Source organism: Triticum dicoccoides, chromosome 2A (genome assembly GCF_002162155.2).
Source record: "Triticum dicoccoides isolate Atlit2015 ecotype Zavitan chromosome 2A, WEW_v2.0, whole genome shotgun sequence".
NCBI classification, from domain to species: Eukaryota; Viridiplantae; Streptophyta; class Magnoliopsida; order Poales; family Poaceae; genus Triticum; species Triticum dicoccoides.
The window spans coordinates 238,979,729-238,989,466 of record NC_041382.1 but is presented as its reverse complement, the minus strand read 5'-3'; positions in this window follow the sequence as shown (position 1 = coordinate 238,989,466).

Below are 9,738 nucleotides of genomic sequence, written 5' to 3'. Positions count from 1 at the left end.
CGTGCCGCCTTCTCCACCCTCGCCGGCTGTCGTTGCGCCTCGCCGCGCCGCCGAGCCCTTCGCCGGCGCCCCGCTCTTCCGGTCCGGCCCGACCCTCCTCCGGCTTCCTCCCCGTCCTCATCTCCGGCGAGCCCAGCCAGCGAACCTCGAACCACGCGCCGCCCAGATCTGGATATGAGATCTGGAATCTCAGAGGTTGACTTTGTCTTCCCGAAACCCTAACGTTTTGCATACTTCATCATGCCATAACTCTGCACTCGTAGCTCCGATTCGTGCGTGTAGCATATCAAAATGTTCGTCTCGACGAGTATATCATTTCATCTCATTGCATCATTTGCATTTGAGCTCATCTTGGTGCCCGAAATGCTGTTGGAACAGGGCTATATGAGGATTATTTCAGATCTGTTTCAGCAAATGGCATTTTGTCATTTTTGCCATGATTAATGTGTGCATGTTATGATCCTGAGCTCTACATGTGTTTTGTTATATGCCATGCCATCTTTACAGGGGTGTATGCGATGTATTTTGGTGATCTTTGTGGTGACTAGCACAAGCATGCAAAGTAGCTTACTCAATGATTCTGATTTCAGGGACTTAGAGTTTCACTAAGTCCTTGTCCTGTTTTTGTTTTTATGCCATGTGTTCATGTTGTTTCCTAGTGATCCGTGCCTCTTTTGAGGATAATAAGTAAGGATATTTTGTTAACATTGTGGTGCTCTATCAATCCATGTCTTTTTTTGCATTTATGGAGCACCCTAACTTGAGTCAATCGAGCTCTACTTTTGCTATAAAATGTTCCTGGCAGATTGTTAACATGTTTATCGATTTTGCCGAGGTTGTTGCTATTGATCCGTGCATGCTATGTTTTTGTTCTTGCCATGTCTAGCTTCTATGCCATGTCTTCTTGATGGGTGTATGCTTAGATTGTCACGCCATGCTTTGTAGTGAGTGCATCGAGCTCGTAAACATGCCTACTCGTTAACTGCTATGCCATGCTCCAGTTTTTCACTGTCTGAATCTGTTTATGTTTTTGCTATGTTCACATGCTTGCAATTGTATTTTCTGATCCCTTTTGGCTCATGGTCACTAAGGGACTTTTGTTATATGCTTAGAGTAGCTTCATTCCGTGCCTTAATTTGCCATGATATGTTCCTGTAGTATGTAGTTATCTTGCTCTAAACATTGCTTCCTGCTGATAAATTCCTGATATCCTGTTAATTTCACAAGTCTGTAACTTGTTATTTTTTGCACTTTTGCCATGCTTGTTTGAACCTGATATTGAGTGAATTAGCCGTAGCTCAGTGTTCATCTTTTGTCAAGCATCATGAGTGGATCCCTGCCAAGTATTTTTTGTCATGTTGGAGTGCTGTAGCATGTTGTTCTTGATGCATTTAGGAGGCTATTTGCTGATTATCGCAGACCGGTGCCATATTTGTTTTGCTTGTCATTTCCAAACTGTGCGTCCGATTCTAGTGATCTTTATATCGATTTCAACCGAAATAAACTCCTCTTTCCAGTGGAACTCTTGGTTTTCCAAGTTGAGGCCAGGTTCAATCATCCCTTTCCAAATCATGCATATGCATCACATATCGCATCCCGCATATCATGCCATGTTCATGTGTTGGTTGTTTACTATGTTGTGTGCTTCTTTCCGGTGTTGCTTCTTTGGGCTGGTTCCGATAATGTTGCGTTTGTGAGGAACCGTTCGACTACGTCCGTTTGTCTTCTTCATGGACTCGTTCTTCTTCCTTGCGGGATCTCAGGCAAGATGACCATACCCTCGAAATCACTTCTACCTTTGCTTGCTAGTTGCTCGCTCTTTTGCTACGCCTATGCTGCGATACCTACCACTTGCTTATCATGCCTCCCATATTGTTAAGCCAAGCCTCTACCCACCTTGTCCTAGCAAACCATTGTTTGGCTATGTTACCGCTTTGCTCAGCCCCTCTTATAGCGTTGTTAGTTGCAGGTGAGGATTGGAGTTTGTTCCATGTTGGAACATGGTTATTTTGTTGGGATATCACAATATCTATTATTTAATTAATGCATCTATATACTTGGTAAAGGGTGGAAGGCTCGGCCTTATGCCTGGTGTTTTGTTCCACTCTTGTCGCCCTAGTTTCCGTCATATCGGTGTTATGTTCCCGGATTTTGCGTTCCTTACACGGTTGGGTTATAATGGGAACCCCTTGACAGTTCGCCTTGAATAAAACTCCTCCAGCAAGGCCCAACCTTGGTTTTACCATGCACCACCTAGCCTTTTTTCCCTTGGGTTAGGCCAGCCCAAGGGTCATCTTTATTTTAACCCCCCCCGGGCCAGTGCTTGTCTAAGTGTTGGTCTGAAACAGAGCCACTTGCGACGCCGCCTCAGGGAAACTTGAGGGCTGGTTTTAGCTGTACATAGTGTTCATCCGGTGTTGCCCTGAGAACGAGATATGTGCAGCTCCTATCAGGATGTCGGCGCATCGGGTGGTCTTGCTGGACTTTTTTTACCATTGTCGAGGATGTCTTGTAACCGGGATGCCGAGCCTGATCGGATTGTCTTGGGAGAAGGAATATCCTTCGTTGACCGTGAGAGCTTGTGATGGGCTAAGTTGGGACACCCCTGCAAGGTTTTGAACTTTCGAAAGCCATGCCCGCGGTTATGGGCAAATGGGAATTTGTTAATGTCCGGTTGTAGAAACCTGAAGTTGATCTTAATTGAAATACATCAACCGCGTGTGTAACCGTGATGGTCTCTTTCCGGCGGAGTCCGGGAAGTGAACACGGTGTTGGTGTAATGCTTGACGTAGGTTGTTCTAGGATCACTTCTTGATCATAGTTGTTTGATCGTTCTTTTGCCTTCTCTTCTCGCTCTCTTTTGCGTATATGTTAGCCACCAAATATGATAGTCACTTACTGCAGCTCCACTTCGTACGCTTACCCTACCTATAAGCTTAAATAGTCTTGATCGCGAGGGTGTGAGATTTCTGAGTCCCCGTGACTCACAGATACTTCCAAAACCAGCTTGCATGTGCCGATGAGACCGTGCAGGTGACGCAACAAAGCTCAAGGAGGAGCTCGATGAAGCTTGTGTTTGCTATGTTGTTCCTTTTCCAGTTGATCAGTAGTGGAGCCCAGTTGGGGTCGATTGGGGATCTGTGTAGCATTTGGGGTAGTCTTCTTTAATTTTGGTTTCGTAGTCGGACCTTGATTGTATCAGGTTGATGTAATGCTTTTATTCATGTATTGTGTGAAGTGGCGAGTGTAAGCCAACTATGTATCTTTTCCCTTATGTATTACATGGGTTGTGTGAAGATTACCTCACTTGCGACATTGCTTTCAATGCGGTTATGCCTCTAAGTCGTGCTTTGACACGTGGGAGATATAGCCGTATCGAGGGCGTTACAGAGTCGTTCAACAATTCGGGCGACCGCGACCAAGTTTCTCTTACCATGCGCAACCTTGGTGTGAATGAACCTGCTTAATATATCGTAAGTACAAAGGATGGTCGCATGATGATTGATGCTAAAGGATGGTCAAGGTTCAAATCTAAATCATATCTTATGGTAGGGGATGATGTCAAAATCAAACTTTCTCGGCAAGGAGAGCTGGTCCAAATCAACTTTGAAATTCTTCAGTAGTAGCACGCAACTGCCTAACCGATCTATCCTCCGAGAGATTTTGATGTAATAATCTGGCATGGTGAAACAAGTGTCCTATGTGTATAAGTAGTACGATAGTATTATTTATCACATGGTATATCGTTGATAGAATTGCAACTCTGATTGCTGGTTAGGAACTGTCGTTTGATTTCATTCCAACAGCTGCCATGCTTTATTCAATTTTGTGTATTCGCCTTGCGACAACATCTAAAACCAGCGCTGTACCGATCACTTGCAATATGAAAAGTGCTGAGGTAGAACACATGGGCCCCCAAACATGCAGGGTCGGCTTGCGTCCCAAAGTTCAGAACCTGGTTTCGAGAAGCACTAGCTCAGTGCAGAAGTGGCATCCTCCTCCTGCCGTGGGTTGGGCGAAGATGAATGTTGATGCTGCGTTATCTCGGAATGGTGAAAGGGGAGCCCTGTCTGTTGTGAGCCGGGATCATACAGGCTTCTTCCTTGGAGCATCGGCACTGGTGTGTGAAAGTGTTACTGATCCAGAGATCCTAGAGGCAATGGCATGTTGCGAGGGGCTATCTCTGCCTCTTGACTTAAACTTGCAACAAGTTCAGATTAGCACCGATTGTTCAGCAACAGTCAAGCATATCGAAGAGGCATACTTGGGGCCCAGCAAAGTTATTATGGACGAGATCAAGATGAATAAGAATATGTTCCAAACCATGGAGATCATACATGAAAAACGTGGTGTAATGTTGAAGCGCATGTGCTCGCAAAAGATGCTACTTCTTTTCCCTGTGGACGCCATCTTTGGCTCACAGGAACCCCCAAAATTATTTGTATACCTATGACTGTTAATCTTCAATAAAGCAGCTTTTATCCCTCAAAAAAATCTAAGTATTATATTATCAGCTGAACCCCCATAATGCCCGTGCGTTGCAGAGGGAGTATATTTCTTGGTAAGGTGAGCCTGTGATATAAAAGATTTGTATATTTCTTTATAGAGGGAGTATCTCTCTGTCAAAAAATATATTTAGGTGTAACTAGTTACTCTTGTCTTTCTACTTCCTTTCGCTGATATGTGGGGCAACCGGCAACGCGGTCCACGTGCCATATGCACAAATTAGAGTGTACAACTTCACGGTAGACACACCCCGGTCGTAGCGCCACAGTAATGCCCAATGAGCCGTCAAATCACAACCCCACCTTTCCAGCTTTAGCAGTAAGCTGGACGGACAAAGCGACAATATTTCACTGGGCCTGAATCCCCTTCTCCCTCGTCTGCTTGTTCAGAGGAAACCCCCTCTCGGCGATTGCATAGGGTTTTCTCATGGAGAACCAGGTACGAATTCTTCATCCATCCCCGATAAACCCAAGTCCCTTGGTCGCAGGTAATCCTAGGATGGCAGCCGCCGCCGTTGATGCATTTTGCTTCCTACTGAATCTAGTGTGTTTCATTTGCAGTGCCCAAAGTGCGAGTACCCTACAGGTTTCTGCGCCCTTGGCGAGATGCCACACTTGTTTCTTCTCATCCTAACACAACATTTTGAAACGCGCACAGTATGTTCCTAGAATCCTCTTTTCTATCCGGGAGGGTGGTTTTTTTTTGAACATGCTGTGTTCTCATATTATTTTTACTGCAGTGTATTATTTGCTCTGCCAAAATACATGTACTCAAGATGCTCGGCCTTGCCATAACTGAATACACTAGTTTAATGGTCACAGTGAAGACAAGCCATGGATATAAGTTCCGAGTTGGGTTCATGAACCAAGAAGATCGCTGCTTTTTTATGGCCAAACTTGGATAAACTTTCTCAAGTGTTACAGACTGAAAGTTGGTGCACAAATGTTGATGGAAATAGCAGAACCTGGTCTCATCTTCACTGCGATCTTCCACCCCGACGTCGTTCCAATTGTTCATCCATGTTAGTTTTTTATCTGGTTCTTGCTTGTTGCCTCGATTACTTCTTAATCCACCTATTCTGTCTAACTAATCACAATTTAAATTTAGAAGTAGCAACGAATCTCTCACGAAGATGCTACTTCTAACTAATATTTTCTTATAATTGGTGGCATGTGTAGGTTTTTTCAGAGTTAAGCAGTCTGCTCGTTTGTTACTCTGTAATAACTCGGCTGTTACTAATGGCACTGAAGTTGACTGGATCGACATCCACAAGTTCCTACACTTTATTGATCGTCTTGAGGTCCTTGTGGGGTGTTTCAATGGTGGAAGGCCATGTGGGATATGTGTGCCACTGCTGCACTCGTTGAACAGGTCCAACTGTGTCGAGAAACTTATGGTACGAGCTGTTTTCTGTTATATATGTTGTTCATAAACTATTGCTTATACACAATTTTACATCTATGATCTTCTTGAAATAAGAACTTCCGAGTTCTATTGTTCCTATACAGATGCCTGACCATGGTCGGGGTCAGACTTGCGCTTGGTCACAACATGATGTTTATATCGACCTACTCAATTCCCCTTGGAGGTGAAAAGATACTTATTCATGGGTGGTCTCAAATAATGAAGGCACATCCATCTTGGAGAATAGGACAGAAGATTATGTTCATGCTTTTCCATGGCTCTTAAGCGAATATACTGTTTATTGACCATGTTGCGAGATGAAGCCACTTTCAGAAGGTTGTGGATGCGCGGGGTGGCGCCTGGGCCTTGTCCTGGGGCTTGGCGGCCTCACCCTTGGTTAACTGTAGGCAAAGAAGCACTATTAGAGGCGTGCTTTCTATGGTTGAACCTGTATAAGTACTCATACTGCTTTTCAGCTTTGGTTGTTAAGTGCCCCTGCTGGTTTCAGTTAAGGTTGTTAAGTACTCCTGCTGCTTTTACAGTCTGTCGTGTTTCTTCAGTCATCTCTTCCTCCAGCCGCCAAAACCAAACCAGCGCCGGCGGGGCCGCCTGCTTCCGCCTCCCACGGCTGGCTGCGCCTCAGCGCACGCATCGCCGCCCCACCGTCTCCTAAATCGTTAACGTTGACGTCCTCCATGCGCTTTGGTGCGCTAGCCACGGTGCCGCCCTCTCGCGTTGTCAACATGGTCAACAAACAACAGGAATCGGCAGAAGTATGTGGAGAGGATGACAGTAGGGGCCCACCATGTCAGCGTATGGAAAAATAAAATGCTTCCTCCTAGTGTTTTCCTGACATCTGGGAACAACAACATTGTGAGCATATATAGTCAATAGACAAGAGAACAACACAAGATCGGCTGACACCTGGGATGTAGCTACTCGAGCAGTATTTTTTTTGTTTGGTATTGTTGAGACGGTGCAGGGTTTGAACTGGGCTGTGGCCCGTCTAGCCCAGGCTTATATTTTATGTTCACCATGTGACCAGCCCAGCTATTTTTTCTTTGTGAAAATGAGCCCAGTTTATTTTTTCTGAAGAATACCCAATCCAGGCCTACTTATTTTTCTACGCCTTGATGGGCTGCAACTCTTTCAAGACGCCTGCAAATCTTGAAAGTAATATGAAATGGGTTGTAAATATAAAAACAGATGACAAATTGGCAATTACTTTATAATTTTTGAATTTTATTACATTTTCAGATTCCTATTTCACTGGGCATTAACCTAATTTAAATATATCTTCAAAGTACTTTAAATCTGGCTAGACATTTCGGTATTAAAAATAGTTTGGAACCCACGGAAATATGCGAAATTGGCCCTGGCCAACCAAAAAAATGACTGCAATAAATTGCATAAGAAGTTGCCATGAGTTATATATAAATTATTAAAAAAAGAGGGAGTGGTCTGACTTGTGGGCCTGTTTAGTTGACGCGTATGCAAGATTTTTTTAGTTATTATATATTTCAACAAACGATTCTAGCAGACGTAACCGTTGGATGTCCATCCAACGGCTGTAGTGCTTCTTCAACCTCTGGTCTTCTTGCTCCAGCCGCCCAAACCAGCGCCGGTCGTGCCTTGTGCTCCTGCCTGCCGTGGCCGGCTGCGATGCGGCGGAGGCCTCACCGCCCCCTACTACTCCCACCGCTGGCCAAGCCATCCCTCTACTCACCCACACCCCCTGTTATTCGGCGCCGATGGCAGCCTCACACCGTAGCCAAACCGGTGAACGCTCGTACTCCTCTCCGCATGGGCATCCACTTCCGCGTCTTCCCCGACTCCGCGTCGTCCCCTTCCTATGCCTCGCCGTCGTCCACCGCCGTGGTGCTCTCGGCACGGTGTGGTCAATATGGTCAACGGCCGACTTCCATCGGAAGAGTACTGTACGTGGAGAGGCTGACAGCTGGGTCCACGGCAGCCGCAAGGAAGTGCCTCCTTATTACGCGGAAACTAATTATTCCTCCACCTGACAGCGGGGACCCACCAGACGGGCCACCAGTATTTTGCGAAAAAAATCATTTCCCCCTGACTGTTGGGACCCACCGGACGGGCCACCGTATTTTGCGAAAAAACGTTCCCCGCGCTGTCAGCTCGGACCCATCGGAAGTGCCTCCTTATTACGCACAAAAAAATGAATACTCCCCTGGTTAGCTAGGACCCACCTTGGTGGGAGGCTGACTTGTGGGCCTACTAAGTTGACGGGGATGAAGGGCTTTGTCAACTTAGTCAATATGAACGATTCTAGCTCCAGTGGTCGTACGATGTCCATCCAACGGTCGTAGTGCTTCTTCAACCTCTAGTCTTCTTGCTCCAGCCGCCCAAAGCAGCGCCGGTCGTGCTGCATGCTCCTGCCTCCCGTGGCTGGCTGTGCTGCCGCCGAGGCCTCAACGCCCCTACTATTCCCACCGCTGGCCAGGCCCTGCAGCGACGGCAGCCTCACACCGCAGCCGAACCAGTGAATCCTCGTACACCTCTCCGCACGGGCTTCCACTGCCGCGTCTTCCCCGGCTCCACGTCGTCCCCTTCCTAGGCCTCGCCGTCGTCCTCCGCCGTGGTGCTCTCAGCGCGGCATGGTCAATGTGGTCAATGACCGACTTCCATCGGAAGAGTACTGTGCATGGAGACGCTGAAAGCTGGGTCCACGACCGCAGCAAGGAAGTGCCTCCTTATTACGCGCAAAATAATTTTCCTCCACCTGACAGCGGGGACCCACCGGATGGGCCACCATATTTCGCGAAAAAACGTTTGCCCCTGACTGCTGGGACCCACCAGCTACATCTTCGCACGCAAGGAAGTGCTTGACAGTCGGGACCCACCTGGTCGAAGCGTACGTAGCGTTGTCATTCTGGTCGCGAACGTGTACGTACATATATACTGGTCGATGTAGAGGCGCGCACATGTCGTAGTAGAGGCGCGCATGTAGCATGTACACGTACGTATAGCGGCCAGGGTGCAAGAAAGAAAATATGGCCACGTATGTGTACATACGGGCGGGCTCTTGAACGCCTACTCGCGCATACGTACGGCCAGGGATCGTGTACATGGCTGGGTCGGAACGGAGAAACAGCGTCGTCGTCGTGTTCATGGGGAGGCAATGGAATGCGTCGTGTTCATGGGGAGGCAACGGAATGTGTCGTGTTCATGGGGAGGCAATGGAATGCGTCATGTTCATCGGGAGGGCTTGGACGGAACAGGCGATGGAAACGAGGCCTGGCGTACCGCAGAACGGAGGAAACGGCCTTGTGTTCGACCGGCCACGTTTGAAACGGGATCATGTTGATCGGGAGGGCTCTGGCGTACTGCAAAACAAAGGAAACGGACCTCCTACGGTCGAAAGGGGGGTCCTGTTGATCGGGAGGGGTGTCGCATACCGGAAAACGGACGAAACGGACTTGTGTTGGAGCGCTACGGTCGAAACGGGGTCCTGTTCATCAGGAGGGGTGTGGCATACCGCAAAACGGGACTCCACGGGATACTGTTCATCTCCACCGTCGACCCCCTCCAGCCTCCACGAGCTACTGTTCATTCACCGTCGACCTCCTCTAGCCTCCACCTGTGACTGTTCATCCACGGGCTCCTGTTCATCCAGCCTCCACAGTGCGCTACTCCACCAGCTACTGTTCAACCAGACCTCTCCAAGGCCTCCTGTTCAACCACCCCTCCACGGGCTACTGTTCATCCTGCCCTCCACCATCTACTATTCATCCTGCCTTCCACGGGGTGGTCTTGTTCATCCAGCCCTCCACGGGGTCCTGTTCATCCAGAGGCAACACC